The sequence below is a fragment of the Acipenser ruthenus genome, chromosome 25, assembly GCF_902713425.1.
Source record: "Acipenser ruthenus chromosome 25, fAciRut3.2 maternal haplotype, whole genome shotgun sequence".
Lineage (NCBI taxonomy): Eukaryota > Metazoa > Chordata > Actinopteri > Acipenseriformes > Acipenseridae > Acipenser > Acipenser ruthenus.
The window spans coordinates 23912365-23936083 of record NC_081213.1 but is presented as its reverse complement, the minus strand read 5'-3'; positions in this window follow the sequence as shown (position 1 = coordinate 23936083).

Below are 23719 nucleotides of genomic sequence, written 5' to 3'. Positions count from 1 at the left end.
CCCACTTAGCATAACATATGAAGTACAGTTTGAACCACAACCTTGGTGAAAATAAAGCAACAAAGAATCACAAACATTGCTCATTGTTTTTCACACAGAGTTTCATGAGAAATTGATTGTTAATGAGCTTGGGATTTGAGGAAGGACATATTTATGGTTGCAGTCTGTTGCTTGTTTGGTTCTGGAATTAAGATGGAATGTTACGATTGGAATCTGATAATTAAAGACATGTCTTCAATGTGCAATTTGTTCAATACTGGAGATGCAAATTCTGTTACAAATGAAGTCAATAACAATCAGACTCGTTTGCAGGTTAATACATTATCTCCAAGTGTTGGTACACAGGATTCATCCAATTACTGCAATAGGTGTAAACCCCCAGTGTAGAGAAAATATAATGGGATGCGCTGCTTCATAAGTACAGGGATCTATGCAGCTCACTGTGGTGCTGTGCTCTAACAGCAGTCATTTGTTTGGCTGATAAAAGTATACCAGTATACCAAACTAAAAATGATATAATGCTGCAAGTTACATGGTTCTCAATGGTTCTGTCACTGGGTGATCAATGACCTCTGCTTTCCCACTGATGTCTGTTATACCCAAAATAACAAGCCAAGTGTGCAGAAATGACAAAACAGAAATGTGACCCAATCAATATTACTAAGAACCTAAATGAAAACAGGATGAGCTGACATGTGATTGTTCTAATTAAGCCCTAGAGTGCCTTATAATGTCCTGAAAGTGCTGTGTTTATTTAAAGTCTTTCAATTTCTGTTAAAATACATTTTGAAAGTACCCCTGTAAGCAGTTTCCATCATGCTGTACCACTGTTCATGCATAGCTACAGTTATTATAGGGCCAACCTTGCTTGAGTAAATATTGGAGAAACGATCTGATTGATGAGCTGTTTCAAGGAGGATGTACGTATTCAGATGAATTTAAAAAGGTAGTTCTCCTGATGCAGGCTAACTAATGCCTTGAAAAAAAGGCACATTCGTATCTACCTTCACTAACATCGTTAAAGGACAAAATTCTCTTGTAGAAACATTTATAATTAATAATAAAAAAAATACCCAATAAATTAAAATCTTCTCCATAATGTAAATGCCCTTTATTCCTGAATTCGTAACCCTTGTGATGTTCTGTAAATGAATTGTACTATTAAAACACAGTGCGGCTTCATGAATGATTTAGCTTTTTGTTCCAGGGATTATTGAATATGCCCTTTGATTAATAGCAGGTTGAAAACATGTTCATTTCATACTGTGTGGTGCTGGGTCCAGTTCCACACAGAATATTAAGGAAAGAAAAGTTAAACAAGTTATTTTGTAATCTTTCATCATTTATTGGTGTGCTGGGTATTTCAGTTAAGAACTCTTTCACAGTACAAATGCCCCTGCGTTTTTATAATACTGTGCCAGTGGGAGAAGCTTGTGATGAAATTCTGTACAAAATGATACATTTAACCAGTAGAACACTGACAGCATTCCAGAACACAGAATCAGAGTATGTTCTCTAAATTCCACCATCTATTTACCTTGTAGGTGAGTTTCATAAAACTGTTGCACGGTTTGTATTGCCATTCAGCAATACCTGAAGCCCAATTCTTGTGCCCTGATGTACCCACCAATTCCAACTAATATAATCAACCACAAATTTAAAAAGGGGAGACAATGACAGCTAAACCATTAAAGTAATCAGGACGTTCACAGGCATTGATTTTTGGATTAGTTTAAAGTTTAAACCACAGACAAGTGCTGATTATTATACCATTTACTAAAGCTGAAATAAAGCCAACACAAATCAGTACTAAATCAACTCTATAGGTAATGTATACTCTTCTTACTCAATAGATATAAACAGAAAACTCACTATTTAAATAATTAGCTACAATGTTTTGGCTTCTGCCTTCTTCAGATAGCATGGTAGACATAGCTGGTGTTGTTTAAGTTTGAAAGTTTCCCAGTGACCTACAGATGAATGTTCGAAGAACACTGTGACAGACAGTTCAGCGGTGGAGTTCAAATCCTAAAAGGATGCATTGTCTTCCAGGTTCAGTCCATGGGGAAATTAAGTCTTAAGTCTGTGTGAATCCACAAGTTTTCCCTTTTATCTAACATGTTAGAGTTGCACACTTTCATATATATCTATATGCAGAGAGAGAGAGAGTGAGAGAGAGAGAGAGAGAGAGAGCTTGTTTTAGCAGCAAAAACTGATTGACCGCGGAAGAGCTTGGCTGACAGGCAGTTAGGAGATAAAAAAAAAAGGAAATATGACTGATTCCTAGGTTCTGTCTGAAGCTGACCAGCAATGTGTTTGTATGTTGTTGTGGATGCAGACTTTCCTAACATACAGAGAATGAGCGCAGAAAGATAAGACGAAGCCTGAATTGTGTGGAACAGACAGTGATGTACGGTGCATGCAAATGGATTTACTATTCTGCAAAACACTATGCAAAAACTGATCTTATACACCTCTGAAGGATATAGGTGTTACTTGCCTTTGTGGACTGTGTGTGTAGGTATGTTAAATCAAGCAACCTTCATAGCAAAAACCAACTGTTCATCTCATACAATAATCAAGTTCAAAGATGACATAATAATAATAATATTTAACACATGGGGATAATAAAGGGTTTAAATAACAGGTGACTTAATTCGATGAGCAAGCCCTATACCTATTCTGACAAACATGTGATTGATCTGTAAATTCCTAACTGCATGTGGTACCTGTGGGAATGGTCATGCTGTCACATGTACTCTGGATTTAAATTATTTTTGAAGGTCTGAACCTCTAGATAATTGAAATCACTGAGCATAACATACTGTAACTGGTACTCCAGAACTTGACTGCAATATATGATAAGTAATTCCAAACGGGTGAAATGAAAGGTCCTGACATACAGTAGGTCTGAATAATACACAAGATAGAAACAATATCATTGACAGCATGAAATAATCTGTGTTGCCTTGCTGAGCACAACAAAAAAATGTGTTTGAGGTGAATAAAATATAGTATGTCTGACTGGTATTAGATATATCTGTCGGTTCAATTAATGAAATAACAACCTGTGGCAATGTGCCCCGCCCCTGTGTGCATATTATGTGTTGTATGTTGCGTGCGTGTATTAATGTCGGTGTATAGTCATTGGTACACGGGATATAAACGGGTCTGTGTTTCACGTGTGATTTAAAAGGTAGATTTGTATTTAGGCACGAGGAGGGCACAAATCACTTCACGTGCTGGTTAAATGTAATATGTGAGCACGGGGTTGCACAGAATTAATTCACGTGCTGGGATTCAAGTGAATAATTAATTAGTAATTGAATCCCAGCACAACAGTATATATAGAGACACGTAGCATTCATTCGGGGTTGGGTGTTCAGGGCGAAAGAACGGGAGAGAGAGGAGGTAAAAATAATAACAGCAAGAATAATAATAATAATAATAATAATAATAATAATAAGTGTTTCTCACCGTGTTTGTTCGTCCCTGTTTGTTAGTGTCTGTCCGTTTTGACTACTTGTTTATTTTGGCTACCAGTGCCGTGTCCTGTTTTGTGTTTCTGTTTCAAACTTTTTATTTTCTGTTCTGTTTATTAAATGCTGAGCACGATCACGCGCTCAGCTTCACCAAAACCTCAAGTCTCTGTTTATTTCCTGGCTCTGGTCTGACGCCACCCACTCTGGCTGTCTTTGTGACACGACCCTAACAGGCAATGGTTTAAAAACAAATTTATCAGGGACATGACTTACCGACAGGTTAGAATAATTCTACAGGAATTAGCCGATGTTGTCAAGATACTGAATTTAGCTAACCTCAGTATGAAAGATGTTGGACATCTGACCATTGGCCTCCTAACAAGACAAATGCCAAAGCAGTGCTCTCAAGATCTACAACTAGCACAATCAGGGTTCGAACCACCAAGCTCCTGATGGCATGACTCACCCTCCACATTAAGTGATAGTGGTTTTATTACAGTAGAGTTTAATACTGTAGGTGAGTCACTGACCTTTGTGTGTGTTGACACCTTGGACAACTGGCCCATAAGAAAGCAAGATCCACAGTGTGCCAGATATGTTGCCTTATTGTAAAGAAAGTATTTAAGCAACTCTTTAGTTCAGTGCACTTGGACACCAGTTGCAGAATGCCTTGTAATCACCTAATGAGTCAGTGACAGAGCTCTCCTGGGAACCCCCATGTCTTTTTCTCTAAACGCTTCTCTTTCATCTGAAGAAGGCATTCTGGAGGCAAGAATGTCATTTTAACAAGAGCATTACATCTGAATCAATCTCATGCTCCAGCCAATACCCACTGGTGTTTCAAGCTGAACAGTGATTAAAAATAGATGCTGTTCAAAATAAATTAATACCAAGGCCATTCTGAGTTCAAATTTAGACGGAGCTAGTGAGAAATGTGACTTGTATACTGCCTTTTACTCTCTCTTAATTACACACAAACACACACATAACCTTTCTGGTTACAGTTCATGGCCAGATGAACGAGAAATCAGAGCCGATAAAGAAAATAATAACAAGCACAAATCAGTGGCATTTCTAGAATGGCTGTACTGGTGGGTCACAAACCCCGTGCTGGGAATAAACTATTTATTACACTTTATGGATGCTTCATAGAGTAAGTAAAGCATGTTAATCAGGAATCATGAAAAAAAAAAAAAAAACTATTGGTAAATGGGTTAACAATTAAAAGCTTCTTATCCCTCGCTGTAATGAGAAACTGAAAGATAAGACTTTTAAAAGCCTCAGGTCACTTTATGTAATATAGCTTTTCACCAAGGTCTGTAGCACCTCAGCAGCTTCAAAGATAGCATTCACACTCTGTTTACTGAAACCCCAACCCTTAATGAATGACAATGAGCAAAATCTATTTTAACACTTGATTGAGTCAGGGTTAAATGTTCCTGCCCCTTTCTAATGTATAAATACAATTCAGTAATGGTATTCTATAACAGAGGTGGGAAGGAAGTCTCTTATATCCTGTCAGTCTCTGTTTAATGTTAAATAGGGCTTCCATTAAAATGGATCTGTTCCTAATCTACAGTGGTATGTTCTAATAAACAGTGCCGTGGGGGGTTATAATGCATACCATACCTCTCAGCAATATCTGAGGATGTTCATGATTAACATTTTATTTCTTCTGCTCTATTGAATACATATTCCTGGCAATCAAGGATGCTACAGTTGACAAACATCTTCTTAAAGACTGTAGTAGGTAATGAATGACTAAGTTTAGATTTCTCCACAGTAAATTGCAGCCCTATGGGAAGAACTTGACTAACACCTCACCTTTTTGCTTTTCAAAAATTCATTCACATAATTTCTTTTGCCAAATGTGTTTATGCATTTTCTCACCTGAAATGCAAATTAGCAAAGGTGTTGCAGAACAGATAACCTGTGTGTTAAATCCCTTGTTTAACACACACCTGTGGAGAGAAAACACCACTGTCTTTATAGAGCACACTGATTCAATGTGCACCTTGAATATAACATGCAGTCCGTAGCACAAAGAAACGCTCATACTTCGAAAATGAAAGAATATACATAAAATGCTTTCACATGGAAACGGGTCTGTATCACACTTTTCCAGAAAAGGAAACCATTTCCAAAATGACAAAAAATGAAGGATAAGGGTGATTATCATTCTGCTGCCTAATGTTGTTAACCTCTAATACCCATTATACCTATGTGTGTCCTGCTCGCTGGAGCATGCAAGCTGTAGTCCTGGCTTGTGGTGCAGGCACTGAGTGACTAAGGTAAAAAGGCCTAGCTCGGCATTCATCTTAATAATTACTTTGTCATAGTTCCCCTCTGTTTTTCCAAGCTTCTCCATTCCATGGCAGATACCCTGGTGTACTACCGCAGTGATTCACAGCAGACTTTCTAACCTGCTTTTCTTTCAACAGAGGTACAAAAAGACTGGCCTACTTACTGTATTTTCCACAATAATATCCCCTGACATTAATTAGGACAACAGTGGCGATTAATAATCAGCAATAACTCTGTTCTATAAAGTAGACATCTCCAGGCACATGTTTTATACCACTTGCTGGAATATATTCTTTATTATCCAGTATTATAGGCCGAAATGGATTTTCCTCCCTGAGGCTGTTAATTGGAATCCAGCTGACCCCCATTTCAAGTTTTGAAAAGGTTTTTTCTATTGCCTTTATTTTTAATCAAAAAACTATGCAAAGCGAAGTATTTATCAATCACTAGCTTATGCGATCTTTTTCATTTAATTAAAAGGAGTAAGAAAATTCAGAGTTTAATATTCATTTATAAAAAAGGTCTTGCCAATCAAAAGAACATTCAACCTTTGCAAAATGGTAATAATACATCAAACAAAACAGAAATGGAATGAAACCTTTGTTTAATATGCAATGGAAATGAAAAACACCAGAGGGGAATTTAAAACAACTAAAAGAAAAGGCATGGGTAGCAGGAAACCCATACGTAAATGTTCAACCACCAGCTTTGCTGTAACCAAGTGTGAGAAAGCTGCTCTCACTACCATTCGTCTGCCCTTTAAAAATGAGACCCAGCACAGAGAAATAGAGTTTTAATAATACAAAATAAACAAAAACAGAATAAACACCTAGCTCCTTCAGAGCGCTAACTAAACTTCCGGGAACAACCCTGACTATAAAGTGGGACGACTAAGCCGCATCCCCACAACACAAAAACAAAACACACGGTTTAACAAATGACACACTAGTACGCGGTGACTGCTCGGAACCAGCGCATGCAGCCCTCTGCTCCCTTCTACTCAGTAGTCCCAAATTAACAAACTGTGAGGTTTATATGCCCCACAGTAACAAGTATGGGCAGCTGGCTCTAATTAACAATTATTATGCCAACTGCCAAAACAATTAACAATTAAATAAAACAATTAACAAATAATATTTGGCAGGGAGGATTTTTACCCCACTCCCTGGTCTGCTACAGAAGATACAATTCAAAGACACTTCAGTTAAATCATTGGGGCACTGGTTGGCACTGTGCAGAGATCTTTTTTCATCTGTTCATAATAGGCACAAGGTGAATGAAAAAAAGTGCTTCTCGCCACTCTCCAAAATGAGCTTTTTGAGTTTTGGCTGTTTGCATACGATGTACTGGAGGTTCACATCCCAGTCATAGCTTCTTAATAAACAAACATAATCAGAATGTAAAATACCAAAGTCATTAGTCTTTGAAATGTGTGTTTTAACAAAGCCAAGTTCAGTTGGGGCAGCAGTGTGGAGTAGTGGTTAGGGCTCTGGACCCTTGACCGGAGGGTTGTGGGTTCAATCCCAGGTGGGGGACGCTGCTGAGCAAGGTACTTTACTGCTAAGAAAATAATAATAATAATAATAATAATAATAATACTGTAGCTGGTCTAAAAGCATTCTCTAGAAAGAGTTGTGGCCTCCTGAGGTACCCCCAGACACACAATTCATCTTTGTTGATCTAACCCTATTTGTATCAAGGTCTTGGACTCACACTATGGCCAGGGACATACATATGTCTCCTTCCTTGGATTTATCCTGAAAATGTCACGTAAAAACATCCTGTCCTAGCTGATGCACAGCAGGTTCGAGGGACTGGCAAACAGAAATGTGTCACTACCTTTCAAAATGGGGGCAATACATTGAACACCATCCCAGAACCTTCATGTACATTACCTCCTGCAAGGCACAAGGACTCAGTCACGTGCACAAGCTGTTGAGTTAAAAATATCAGTGTTTTGGGTAAGGAAGCCTTTGCCAATCAAGTGCCCATAAGAATAACCTGTATAAATCTGTAAAACCTGCTTTTAAGACCAATCTGCGGCAGGTGCAGTTTTTATATATCAACAAATATATTTCAAGTATGAGAGACAGCCAACAGAAAATAATATTTACCGAAGCCAATGCAACAAAATAGCTTGAAGATACTGTCTTGGATTAGTTCTTGCTGGAAGTGGTTTTCATCTTTCTATCTCTGCTACTTTTAATGTCTGTCCCCTCTGCTGTATCTGAGACTATTGGTTGTATTACCTTGAAACATAGAAAAAGTAAATAACAAAGAGTTTGCTTTTTTGTGGTATGTAAGATTGTTGTTCAAAGCAACCAAATACAGATATGTAGGTAACTCCCAGGAGAAAAGGAAAACAACACCTGACAAAGTGAAGTTGTGTATAATCTCTAATAAAAAAAAACAAACATGTAATGACAGGTCATTACTCTTATTTATTGATAAGCTCAAAACATCTATAAGAAAGTGTGGTTTCTATAGGAATCTATTTACAAGATGCCATCTCAAATGCATTTTTCTCAGGTAATATCAGTAAGTCGATTCAGCTCTACTTGATGGCTCATAACGTTCAATACTATTGTATTTACTGAGCCATAAAACATTTTCCATTCTTTTCTAATTTGGAAAATGATTTAAAAGCCACCTCTTCTCAAAGTCATATGTGTGCAATCAAATACTTTCAAAACAGCCTTAAACCCTCAATCAAAGTAAGACCCATAAAGGCACAGGGGAAAAATATGAATATTTCTAATTTCTCAATATGAATATTTAATATTGCAACTTTTACTCTCTTGCTACAAAAGTAGCTACCAAAATAATTCCACACATCTTTCCAGTTTGCACATCCAGGAGAGTGAAACTGCCAGCTGCTTCTTCTATTGACTGACATACTTGAGAGCCAATAGCATGAGCGATCTCAAAGTTATTGTTGAGGTGAAATGAGTTTGGCAATAATTACAGACTTTCTGAAAGTAAGGCAAGCAAAACGAGAATTTTCTTCAACCTGGTCTTTCTTTCAAAACTGTACTTTTCAGACCTGTACTGTAAACTGTTGCAAATCATAGTTCACAACAGATATGTCAAAACTAAGAACTGAAGGAAATGGATACACTTCAAAATACATTTCCTAATATTTATTAAATGCTGTTTGCACACCATTCTGTGATTGTAAGAGTGGCACTTTTTTCAATTCTATCATTTTATTGTAGCTACAGTGTAGTTAATGTATCTGTATTTTGAAGCCCAGGCATAAAGGCAGATTTAAATAAAGGGTGTGAGTGAATAGCCTTGTTGTTTAAGCAACTAAACAACATTTTCCATACATGCAAACTCAGATTACATATCCAGTTTACGTGTACATTAATTACAAATGCACACCTGCTGGTCTCTCAATAGAACTCTAAACTCAAAAATTAGTTGATTTATTTGTGTATACAAAGGGTAGTTTAAGTAAAGCAGGACTTGGTGACTTTCATGTGCAAAAAGCTGCGGATATCTTAAGTGTATTGTACTTTTAAACTATTCTTAATTCATTTTCTATTTTTGTGAAATGTTTTGACTAATGCATTCATCATTTAGGTGCTATAGTTGTGCTTTACAGTAGGTTTGCAGTCTCTGTATACCAAACCTAATACGAAAAACACTACCACTATGACTACTAGCTGAAACATTTGTCTACTATCCTAGTTTCTTGTCATTTTACTTAAGATGTATTTAATGTTTAACATTATGGATGGTTTAATATAAACTGAACAGATACAAAAAATACATAAATTCCAAACTGACAAGTTGTTTGCTTTTAATCTCATTATTTGTAGACAAACGGCATGTTGCTTTTCCTGAGCAGTTGTTATGATGTAGGTGTAGGGTGCTTTCGTGACACTGAAATCTAAAACAACAGGTATTAATTAGTGTTTCATCTCAAGAAACACTAAAACGTAACCCAATTCCATCTTTAATTAGCAAAAACAGCATTTACAAGTGTAACTATTCATTAAACACAGTTTGTAAATGTCTGAAAAACTGACACTTTCACTTTGTGAATGTGTCAATGGGAACTTGGTTTAAAAAAACAAAGAAAAACAAGTAATTAAAACACCTGTGTGCCTCTTCAGATCCCGCTAATTAAAATAATCCATTTTGGGAGATGAGTTGTTAGTTTATTGCAATACAGATAGTTTTAATGCCAAAAAAACCCTACCCAGCAACATGTTTACTGTGGTTCAAATTCCAAGGACAGAATGTTTAAAATAAAGTCATTCAGTATCAGTTTCACATTAAGAAAACAAAAAGACACCTGGGAATTTCACTGTCTGTTTCTGACATGCTTTACAAGTAAAACAATGGAAAGATCGCTGGGTGAAACCAAAAGGAACCTTTTTCTCCTCCTTGGAGAAATGTCTGAATCACAGAGAAGGCTAATTCAGTTAAATCTCATACATTGTTTGTTGGAGTGGAACGAGGATCAAAATGTCAGAATCACTGCAACATAGCAATACATGATTACAAGCATCAAAGAAAATGAGACAAATAGCAGGTTTGGCACATTCTGTCAGATAGGCGGAAAACATAACATGCTATCATATTTCAAACATGGAACAGGCTGTTTGACACTACATGGGTATGCAATACACATTTTACAGATAGTAACAGATAGTAAATGTGTTTTGTAGCTTCTCATTTTATTCAGGAGTGCTGTTATATATTTACTAAATGGCTATAAACTGCACGGATAGGTTACGGTAGCTTGCTATTAACTTAAAGGATGCCAGTAAAATATCTAGAGTATCAAGCCTCTTTGTCCATCTATCCACAGGGCACATTCTGTTCTATAAAACTGCATTTTCACAGCCACCTTGCAGAGGGCGCAGATGGTCATTCAATTCAAAGGAAGTCAGTCATTGCCTTCATGTTGACAACCTGTTTGCTAACTGCAACATATTGGATGGTTTAGCAACCATTACGTGTCAGTTGGAGGGCAATCTGCAATGTTTGCTAAAGTCATCATCATAAAGGGTTACAAATGACCCATCCTGAGCCCAGAATTCAGTAGGAGGTGTCAACAAAGCTAACAGAGGAGAATCTGGATCTGTACTAGTCCATTCTATCAGTTTGAGAACCAAAAATCTATTGCCACTGCTAAATCGAAGTATTAGAAACACATGCTTTTCTGGCTTAAGGGGTTATCTGAATGTTATTGAACCAATTGCACTTGACCTTAAAAATATTAATATTTCTTTTTTTTTCAATCAATCAATCAATCTTTATTTTATATAGCGCCTTTCATAGTGGACCACCATCACAAAGCGCTTTACAAGATAGTGAGGAACAATGCATAATACATTAAATACAGTGAAATACAGGGCATAGTGCATTAAATACAAACAGTACAAAAAAAAGCAAATACATTAAATACAGGCATATTACAATGCAAATACATTAAATACAAGGCTAGGATGTGAATTCTAAACATTGTGGATGCATGTGTCATACAGAATCATACGAATAAGATGGAGTTAAAAACCTGAAATAGCAATTTAAACAACAGCTAATAACAGATACTGTATCAGGCTTAAAGAGCATTGAAAGCAAGAAAGAACAAGTGTTACATAATTGCAATGCATTTTCCCTGCATCACCTGTACAGTATATTGGTTTGTCTCATCCGTTTGATAACCATGTATAGTATTACTTCAGAATAAAAACAAAAAGAATAGGCCAGTCATACTGTTTATCAACATTTTATTGGATTACACATTATTATTGTGTAATTATTATTATTTTTTATAATTTTATCAAATGTTATAGTTTGATCCCCAATTTGAAGATCACCTCACTGCAACAACCCTCTGTTCCCACCAACTAGCCAGTAACCTTTTCTTTTTTGTTTTTCAACAAGCCTGAGCATCTGCTGTTTTCAAGCTACTGAAACCTGGGGGTGTGAGCTCAGCTTGACTGGTCATGTCCTGGCCTGACTGCTGCCTGACTAGCATGGTGAGGCTAACCAACCCCAGAAAATGTTCCACTCCTGCTGAATCTGTTCGAAGTAGGTTCAGAACTGACCCAAAATGAAGCAAGCAGACAGAATTAAGGAGTAAATCCTTTCTGCTGTGCTCAGACAAATATGTCATTTATTATTATTATAAATGATCTCTGGGTGCACATATTCTATGCAGTTAAATGCATATCTATATAAAAAAAAAGGTGCCAAAAAGGCCTGAATACCATACAGCACTTTGTGTGCTTATTACTGTATCGTTACTCAGGTGGTTGACTGCTGGTATATTATTTTTCTGGCCTTGTCCTTAATCATCAGAATTAATTATTGTATAATTGTCAGGCTACTCTTAATCCTGACTGTTGTCCTTCAGTAATGATGGGGGAGATGACCTACTTTGATGTTTTCAGAGGGATTTTGTTTCTAATTTATTATTTCCCCTCTTCACTTCTTTCCTGCATGTTTGAAATCATTCCGGTTCTGTTGCTCCAATATTAAGTTTATACAATTTCTCTAAATCAGCCTTTACTGAACCTGGCTTTGAACTTACCTTAAGCTTGTCGGGAAAGTGCTAAGACTGGCCAGTCTTCCTCTTGCCATTCAAATCATGTGATCATGTGTACTTTCAACTCTGCTAGCCAAACCTACTTCCTCTGTGCAGATTTGAATGGCAGCAGGAAGGCTCTTCAGTGCCAGCTGTTCTCTTAGGGTTCCCCAGACAAGTGCAAAGCAGCTGCAAGCCAGGTAAAGACAGAGTTAGAGAACAATGACTGTATAAGCAACATATCCCAGAACGGCTGAGACCGACTGCAAACAAAGTCTATGAAATTTAAAAGGGAAATGATCGCTAAATGTATGATTGCTAAAAGTATGATTGCTAAAAGTATACACATCTTAAGCATGTTGATTCCGATTAGACAGATTAACTTTAGCATCCTGCTGAACACCACAATGTTTTAAGAAATAATTGATGTTTTCTTTTTTGATGACAATATGTACTAAGCTATTTACAAATGAATACCAGACGCCTACTTAGGGATTATCACGTATACATTGTATAATTCACTGTCTTGAAATTCCAGTGAATGACAAGGCTTTTAATTTGAAAAGGGATTTTGCGTTCCCGCGTGTCTGTAATAACACAAACAGGAGAAAATGGAATGTAACTGCAGTTTAGAACAGTTCAGGCCTCCATTAGGCTGAGTAATTGTTCTGTATAATGCTTGACAGTGTAAAATAATAAACTACACAAAAAGGAAGCGATAAAGATGAAAAACAACCCCAGAGGATTAGTAACCATTAGTACCAGTCAAAACCACTGTGAGCAGGATGGGTGGATAAATTACATCTGCTCCTGAGGTTACTCTTATTAGCAACACACACAGAGGAAAAACCAAAGGCCATTAATATGGTAAAAGCAAGTGAAATTAGCTTGTCTGTATTGTCTAACTCTAGAAACTAAAGGAGCATTCAGTTCATTCTTTGAAGCCCCTGTGTTGTTATTGTGATGTTATGTAGCTTCTTCAACAAAGTGAAAACTAGCTGAGAAATGCCCTCATGACATAAAACAATAAAAAGATGAAACACATCTCTTAAAACAGTGATGCTGAAAACAAATGCCAATTTGTTGGCTTTTTACCAGCATCGTTTGTACTAATAATGATCAATTTTTCAGGGTTCCTAATTATTTTTATGGAGCAACTTGAATACATTATTATATGTATGGCATGCACAGCCTTATCAAACCCCTAAAGCAGCGGAGACCATGCGCACACTACCAGCTGATGATTTGTGAATTAAAGTTGATTAAGTAGAAAGCTAGATTGCTATACTTTTCTGGTAAGCAGGTGCGGTGTTCCCAGTAACAGTTTACTGTCTGGAGTTGCTCAAAGATAAGGATTAGTTGAGAACAGGTGTTGTGGGTTTGTGGTGTATTTGAACCTCACAGCATGTTTTTGCATCACGTTTTATGTGATGCAAAAACATTGTGAGTAGCTTTCCGTATGTGCGACTGGTACACCAGAACGTTTAAGGAGGGCTACCGGTGAAGGCACAATCCCAAGTGAGTGCATACTGTACTATGAACAGCACTGCAGGAAGAGGCACTCCAGTTAAGAACACAGCACAGAGAGAGTAACATTCCTATCACACGGAATACCATGGTTTTGGAGGGATGTTCCAATGGCCAGAAGTCCTGGCTGGAATTAAGACAAACAACAACAAAAATGCATTCCTGGTGGAAAGTGAGACACAGCATAAAAAAAATAGGTAGAATACAGATCAGAACAAGCCAGGCTTTTTTTTCCCCCTTTACATCAGTTATTAACTTTGGTATACGAGTGACATTATACTATATCAGTAATAGTAGTATGTTCTTACAGTATGTCAGGAGAAGGAGTCATGTGGCTGCCAATGCCTTGGTTGTCTACAATGCTTTGCTTCTTAAATCCTCAGTCTGAACTATTCAGCCATAGCATGTTACTTTACACGGTTCCCAATCATTGAATTCATATGAAAAAAATACATTCCCTGCTATTCATATGTTTAAGTTTTTAAACTTGTTCTGTCAAATCTGATAAACAATAGCTTTTACTAGCTGTACTGAACTGATTAAAGCTGAATATTTTTTACTCCTGTCAACACTGAGGTACGATTGATAACAACTCAGTATACATTTCAATATATTAATATTTTTTTTTTTGCTTTATTATATTTTATACAGTATGGTGCATAAGATAAAAGGCCTATTTTAGTCCAAAAAATTTGACAGTGTTGGAGGAAAGCAATTCTTGTTCTTTACGGTTGTCATTGAAAATTTAGCTGTCACTATGTCAAGAAGCATTGGATTTCAGAGAGTTTAAAAAGAAACCAAAAAGACAGGCTAAACTGATTGCTATATGCATACTTGACACAAATATATAGTTATTTAAGCTAAACTAAAAAAAAGGAGCTTAACATTGAAATATTTAATATAGAAAACACGCTTTCTTTAACTTTCACAGAACAGGAGACTTGGGAACTACAAACTTTTAACACATCTGCTTTTGGGTAATAGTGTTAAATAGGATATGATGCACTGAATTAACACAGCAAGCCATCAGGGAAACACTGTCACTAGATAACAGATTAAAATATATCTGGAATGGCTTAGTGGCTATCAGTTTCAGTCAAAACCACTATAAGCTTGATGTATGGATAAATTGCGATTGCCCCTGAGGTTATTCTTATTAGCAACCAACATACAGAAAAAACTCAAAACCATTAATGTAGCAAACACTAGGGAAATTGCCTTGTCTACATTGTCTGAGTGAAAACTAGCGGTACATTGAAAAAAATAGCTGGAAGCCCAATTGAAATATGAACACTTTTTAAATAAATGACTACAGAGCTCTGCAGAAAAAATATGCAGAGTGACTGAAGTAGATTAAAATACTGAATGTGCAAAATTGAAAACATCTATTAAACCGTAGAGTGCTCAATTCTGTCAAAACGACTTGTTTATGTTACAAACCGTATCTCCCACCTGTTCTGTTCACCACAATGGATTATTGTTAACAGAAAGCATCAAAATCAATAAAAGCTATTTTGTTTTTCTATCTGCTTTCGATTTCACCGGCAAATGTGTGCCAGCAATTTGATGTGCTTTTCAGCACAGTGTGAGCCTGAAGTAACACAATAGCTAAATTCACTCAGGTAATTGAAAATGGCAATTGTATGGAGCTATGGTAGGACATGCGAGCTGCAACAGCTCTTACTAATATCTTTACATTTGCAAAACTTTATTTTAAACCAGCCTATCTAAACAATGACTTTCAGCTAGTGTATAATGCAGCGTTTTCTCCAATACACAGATATAACAGGTCATGATTCTCAGTTTATTGAAAACAGTTATCACCCAAGAGCAGTTTGTTGACAATAAGACAAGTATAACCCACCTTTTGCAGAAACACACTGCTTTGGTTAGGTAAGACTGTGAAGTAAAGGGTTTAACTAAATACACATGACTACCAGCAATGTATACAGAGCAAGAAAGATACAGTAATAGGATTGAATGGAATGATCCAGAATGGTATTTAATTTTTATTTATTTAACCCTGCAAAACCCTGCTCTACTAGACTAGAACCTGCGCTGTATGACTCACCCTGCACCACCACCCGACTGTATATTCAAACTCTTAAACCACACAATTCTTTGCAAACCTGCTACCATCCGTTGGGAAGATATTTGAATATTTACTTGGGTACAGCACACCTAGGTGACCCATCCCTAATTGGACGGGACAGTCCCTAAATGTAAAGATCAAGTCCCGGCCCTGGACTAAATGCCTCCGGGACGGAATTTGTCCCGGATTCCTAGACACAGTGCAATCTTACAGTTTAGCGCCACAGGCAAACCATAGCGTATGTGTTTGGAACAAAGCCCTGCCCCTGCCACATCATTTTGCATTGCCTTACACAGCCCCAGAATGACTGACACATTGGATATAATCCCAGTATCATGTGACTTTTTACACTCACATCACATGTTCCCCAACAGCCTGACACTGATCTGCTTTGGCGACAGCAACCAAAATACAATTCGTAGAATATATTAATTTCAGTGTTTTCTTTGTTTATGCGAAATTACTGACTCTAAAAGTTGAAGTGACACTGATAGTGATACGTCGGTATTGGAAGGAATACCCTATAAGGCCTACTCCACCAAAGAAAAAAAGTAAGCACCTGTGCAAATTCGGAGAGGAATGGGTATAACAGTCATACACGTGGATTAGGAAAATGATTCAACGAGTTTTTTATACATCATGCAGAAAAGATTTTAGAATTGGATACTGAGGTAAAAACGTTGTTAAGAATCATTCCAAGTTGATAAGTTGACATTTAACTTTGAAATACTGTTATTAAATATACAGTCTAAAATATGCCCCCCCCCCGTAAAAAATGTCAGATGCCCCGTTTTTGCATTTTGAAAAGGCGCTCAACCCAAGTACACCAATTCCCCAGCACAGCATTCTACTGTTAAGGGTCCAGTAATCCTTGTGGTCTGTTTTTTTGCTGCTTGACAATGTCATCCACTTAGAGGAGTTTTACATTAAGATTATATAATTAAACTGTACATGCAATGTGGTTGCGGCACACAGCCCCACAATTGCATTATAACTACACAACCATCCATGGAATTACTGTGCTATTAGAGAGTAATTATAGACAAAGACAATGCAGTGACCATCCAAGTTTGTTTTTTTTAATGGTTTTTGGAAATGTCAAGTTGAATGTACAGGGAAGATGAAATAACAACCTGGTATTTAGGTATTGGGTGGTTTTGAATTGATGCATGAAGAGCTACTATAAGGTAAATAATCAAAACAACAGCAGTGTTCTTGACAGTCTTAGGCTGATAAGGTGGATTCTATATACTACTACATGCATTTTCAGGTGATACAACTCTGCAAAATGTAATATATATTCATTGACCAAAAGATCAGGGTCATACAAAATATTCAAATTGCTTGCTTGCACTGTATGGTATTTGGTCAATCCAGGTGTGAACTAAATCTGCACAGAGTGCAGTATTGCAGACAATGAACTTAACGAAATAGACTATATTGCATATTTCAGCCTGTGCTCAGCTTTTAATATTCATTAATGGCTCTAGCCCTGCTTTTAATCAAAATTGAAACTGAAATACCACCTTGATTCTGAAGTCCCAGTGCTGCAGGTTAGGAATAAGGTTCACAAAACAGAGCTATGTGGTTTTGCTAGTGAATACCAAGAGGTTTGCAGCCTGTGACCTCCAGTCCTAAACCATCTGCTATTGTTGGCATATTTAGGTCTAACAAAATAAAATGCACTTCTAAAATCTTTTTTTGTGCACTTTGCACAAATGCTGTGCAGATTAATGATGGCAAAGGGCTTTGAAAGAGAGCAGTCTTGCAGTGCAGTATCTAAAACAGATAAAAACACAGATATCATAAATTAGCACTTGCCCAGGACAGTCCCTAATTTCAACCTGCTGCCACTCAACAATAAACGGTTGTGAGCTAAATTAAGGTCTTTAATTTAGCCCCCAATTTCCAACTGTACTTTTATTTGAAAAATAAAACCAACAAAGTTTGTGATGTATAAATGTGCATGTTGCTGTGCTATATATTGGCCTTTCACATATAGCAGGCTGCACTTGTGCCCTAGATCTCACTGCAAACCTGATGTCTCTGTTCAATAAACTCTGTCACCCATCCATCATTATAAAGTTCATTATCAAGATGTTTTCTTCAGGAGTCATTCATCTTTAGTAATCTTCAGAGATTGATGCCACCTCTGTGAAATGACACCATGGATTGATTTCTGGTATTAATCTCAAGTTTGGTTGTGTCATCTACTGCTCATCATCTGCAAGTATATACAGTTAGAAGTGAACTGTCACCTTATATAATCATATTACAAGAATCTAAAAAAGACATGATGATCCTAGGAGTGAATGGTTTTTCAGTAACTTACCATCTGAATTACAGTGCTGCTCTTAAATAACACAAATAATAAGAAAATAGTAATACTATATATCCTCTTGGATTTAAAGAAGCAATCGATAAGGTTTTGGCAATGGAGTATTTTAAATTTCATTAAATATGTAGTCATTGTATAGAGTGTGTAGTATGCAGATTGGGAGTCAATATACGTAGTAATGGAAATAACCGAAACTTTACCATTTTAAATGCGGAAGTGTATAGTTGTAAAATAATTATATTTTCCCCAAAACAGTCACTGTAATTAAACTTTGAGCTTGGTCTTGTATGCAGGCTGCAATTTGCAATGTGGCTTATAGTGAATTATTTACATTTTGGCACTGATTGAGCTGTTAATAAAGTGTGAAGCTGCCTCACAGGCAAAATTTCATCGTTAAAGAAACTATCCTGATCTAAATTGCAAACATGAAAGTTTACCAATTTGAAGGTAGGCTCCTTTGAGAAATTAAAGAAACCTCACTCCAATGACAGAGGTGTTAATTTTAATCAAATTTTCCTCCCACAAATGTTTCAGAAACAGTGAGTGTCTGCCTTGTAATTAATTTTCTCGCTCTTTCTTGCCATAACAAAAGTAGCTCAGCAGCTCTCTGTCCTTCACTTAGTAGCTGAAAGAAAGTAGAATACAATACGTTGCTTTTTCATTTTTTAAATTGGATTTGATTGCTTTCCTTTTTTTTAAAATTTAGAACACCCAATTATTTTACCCCTGATTTTCTCCCCAATTTAGAATGTCCTATTATTTTTCCCTTCACAGCAGCAATTCTCCACACAGCTCACCAGAAATGAAGGTTTAGTGGGCTTTCTCTGATCCCGCGACCAAGCAAGTTTCCTCTTTTACACAAAGGTACTTGACAGCGGATGTCAGAGGGCTACCGGCCTCTGGAGGACAAAGGCCAGCCCTGCAGGTGTCCGCCTGAGCTCACTTGGTGCCTGGCTGGTAGGGCCCTCTGTAACAGGTCTAGCCTGATTGCAGCTGAAGTGAACCTCTATCCTCTCCTTGGTTCTTGTTTGCCAACTTGGATGACACACTCAGCCAGAAGACAAGATACCTTGGAAGGGGAATAGCACCGGGCTGGAAGTCTGTTTATTTAAGAAAATCTTAGTACTAGGAAGTGTTTTAAGCTCGGATATTTAGCTTCTACCTCCTGGTGGACTTATGGGAGAATCATGTGACTCACTGGCGACACAGCGATTAGAAGGTTGTTTCTTGGAGAGATTGGGATTGGGAACTCTATTGTTATGATTTACTGTATTGATTTATTTGCTTTAAGTCTAAATATTATATAATTAAAACATGTTTTAAGTCCATGTTGTTTGTTATGAATGTCAGTTGGTATGGCGGCTGTAGGCCCTGCATTACTCAACAATGTATTTAACTTGCACACATTTTGAGAGGAAAGATAAAGGTCAACATTGTGCCGTCTGTAATCTTGCCTGAAAAAGGGAGTGAGTCAGACTTCAAAGCACAGCACTGATCTTCGAAGGAAACAAATATCTGACTAACACCTGCATACGGAATTGGTCTACTCTCTGGTATGGTATTTTCTGAAGCTTAAAAATGTTTAAAAGATCCCTAGGAAATATGTAATTTGATCTGAAATAGTAACCCGAATGATCAATATATTTCTATAAAAAAGGTAGGTTAATGCAAACATTACCAATGAAAGCTTAATTTAACTAAAATACTTACTGTCAAATGGTGCAGCATGACCGATAAGTAAAAGGACATGTAGATGTAGCCTTTACAATTAATTTAGATAACATACAGTACATACTATTTTTTGATTAAATATCCTAGGGGAAGAAAGTTGTATTTGGGTCTTTGATATTAATATTTCTGAATGCCAAGATAAAAAATCTGAAAGCCTAGAATTCAGAAGAGATTTACATTTCAAGGTGCTAATAACTTCCAAGCATTTAAAGCTAAGTGAAGGGCTGAGATTAGAATTACATTCAACCTGCTTTTTAGGATTTCATTTTGATCTGTTTCTCAGAGAGTCATTCGTTTAATTTAAAATGTTTTTAGACAGATACAGAAATCAGTTATATCCCTTTTGTGACAACAACAACAGAAAGAAAAACAGGACAAAATGCATGTGTGACTTTGTTAGAAATGTGATTTTCAATTGATGATAACATTTCAGGACTTGCAACTAACTGTGTTTCTAAAGAGATGGGAATTGTGGCTTTATGAGCTATATAACTACTGTACTGTATATTTATAACGCGTAAGCAGTGGCAGATATCCCAAGAGGCTTAAGCATAACTAACATCAGTCGTGTACAGATGCAACAATTAATTGATTATTGATCGACATGGCTTTTATATTGAATGCCTCAAATAAGCATTCATTAACCGATCCATTGTCACCCGCAGTAAGCGATGGACGGTATGAACTCCACACAATAACCTGACATTCAAAATGTCCCCCAATCACCAGTACAAAGCAATATATTTTTATTAAAACCTATGAATGTAATAAAAAGTAATGCAAGTGCAGAAATGGACTCTACAGGTAGGCTACATTACTGCAAATTGTTTCCAGCGAAGAACTCTGTGACAGCATGCCACTGTGTTAAAAGCACAGCACGCACATATGTAGCCATTCAGAAAAAAATCCCCAGTCATCCAGGCAGTACTTTTTGCTGGTAAACTACAGGTAGGTGTTGAACTCCTCTATAAAAACGTGGGGTTTTCGATTTGCCAATCACTAGCAGGTCACATTTTTCACTGCCATCCATATTACAACAAAGCAGGACTGAAATTCTTTCCTTTCTCTTTCCAGTCATGCTTGCTGTTGCAGTCAGTGCTGTTTTTTCAAACTGTAAACCCGACACTGCGTACAGGGATCTGTCAAGCTTTTACTACAGTAAAGTGCTGTTTTTTTAATTGAAATCTATGTGAATGACAAGGTAATGAGGTGAAAACAGCTGATTGGTGGGTTAGTAAGTGTGACAACTACAGTATAAGTAATGCGTTTGTTATTTAAATCTATGTGAATGGCACATAGCGAGATCCAAACAGCTGAGTTTGCCCGAAATATATGATGTGCGTAACACGGTACAAACAATGCCTTTGTTATTGAAATCAATGGGAATGGCAAATGGCAAACGGTATTTGTCTGACATAAATGGCTGCCCGTAATAACACTGGACGGTGTAAGTGGTGGATATGGTATACAGTATTCCACAGATGTGCTGCACACTCACAGTTCCACAACAGTGCTTGTTAAAATGAATCCCATCTTTTTATTATAGTATCTGTAAATAGCAGGGGATAGGCAAGTTAGCACAGGCCTGGCTGAAGTACAGAAAAAAACATTTTTTTTCAGCTGTACATTAGTGCTCTTTAGTTTCTTGCAGCATTCAGGCATGCAAGAATATAATCACACATCTTGCACAAAACCCTGAAAAACATCACCAAATATATACAGTCCCATTTTTGGTAACACTATACTTTAAGTGTCTCTAATTACTGTGTATTTACAAAGTAGTTATTTAGTAAATACATGTTCTTACACATAATTACAATGTTATTATGGATAGTTACAATGCACTTAATGTGTACATCTTTTTTACAATATATACTGTATGTAAGTACACAATTGTATCAGAAAAGGGTTAGGGCTAGGTTTAGAGTTAGGGTTGTATACTTTCAGCAATGTTTGCATTATTTTTAAATACACTTTTACGATATCAACAGATCAACTGTAAATCAAATAAAAAATACACAGCAAATATACCCTCTACATATTGTACAGCAGTATTATGCATTGTTGCAGGACACGTTTCAACCATGAAAATAGCACAAACCTGAATTGCCTGTATAGAGATAGCAAATTGGCACAGGCCTGATTACAGTAGCTTTGGTCATGACCCATAATCCCCATTTTCCCCAGAACCAACCCCAATAATGTAACCAGGATCAGATAACTTAAAGAGTAAGTAGCGTTATACGTCCCCACGTGGTGCTACAACTCTTAAAATAAAGTAACTGTCATTTTTTTTCATTGTTAACACCCTGACAACTTTTTACACTTACCCCACTACTTACTCTTTAAATATATGTAGAATTAAATGATTAGAACAGGAATGCTCTTTACAGTATTTACTATTCCAAAGCATTCATTTAAAAGATCTGCTCTAACAGATGTAGTACAGTAATCCTCTAATACTGATAATAATGAAAATCATTTTGCTAATATGAATTCATTTATATTTAGGGCACCACAAATGCGTTTTCTAAATGTAAATTAATCCATTAAAGGCATGCTTTTGCCATATCGAGAGCAAATATCCAACTGCTTTATGCTTATTTAAAAGTTAAATCATTAAACATAATTTTGCTTGTGTGTGTCTTTGCTATTTAATTAGGCAAAATGCTGTTCATCAAATGAACTAATTAGGAATGAAATAAAACAGTAAAAATGAAATAAAAACTCCTCCTATAGCAGATTAGTAAAGATAAAAAGGATGCAGCTCTACCTGCTAATGTGTTGTCATGGAAACAGAAGAATCAATATCACTCAGCTGGTCAGATAGTTGACAGTAATTTCTGCTGGGTCATGGGATTTGAAAGCTGCAGTTGCATTCGTCACAGAACTAAAATAAATCTTTCTGGACCTTGTCTCTTTGAATTTGTTAAGAATATAAATTGTAGAAGAACACAAGAGCAATTATTTGCATTACAAATCCATTTCTTTTTCAGAGAAGATTTTTGTGTTTTTGATGAAAGCCACAGAGAAGACTTCATATCCCTTTGATCACTGAGTGACTGATTTTGTAGAAATGTGTTCTGAAGCAGAACAGTTATAAAATGAATAAGGCACAGCTTCTCCTTTATAAACTATTACTCATATTTAGCATTATCATTACAAATGTAGGTCTTTAGTATTGAAACAGATCTGCATGGTTGATATAATAATTTAGGAAATGTGTTAAGTATGGATATATGTTTTATCCTCTGTAAACTCATTACTGGTTGAGTATATTAATAATGGGTCAATCTCAAACTAAACGAAAGCTTGGGAGTTTGCTGTTAGCTTTGTCCTCCACCCTGCCTTCTCTACTCTCCCTCTCTCCTCCATCCTCTCTACTCTCCCTCTCTCCACCCTGCCCTCTTTACTCTCCCTCTCCTCCCTGCCCTCTCTACTCTCCCTCTCTCCTCCATCCTCTCTACTCTCCCTCTCTCCACCCTGCCCTCTTTACTCTCCCTCTCCTCCCTGCCCTCTCTACTCTCCCTCTCTCCTCCATCCTCTCTACTCTCCCTGTCTCCACCCTGCCCTCTCTACTCTCCCTCTCTCCTCCATCCTCTCTACTCTCCCTCTCTCCACCCTGCCTTCTCTACGCTCCCTCTCTCCTCCCTGCTCTCTCTACTCTCCCTCTCTCCTCCCTGCTCTCTCTACTCTCC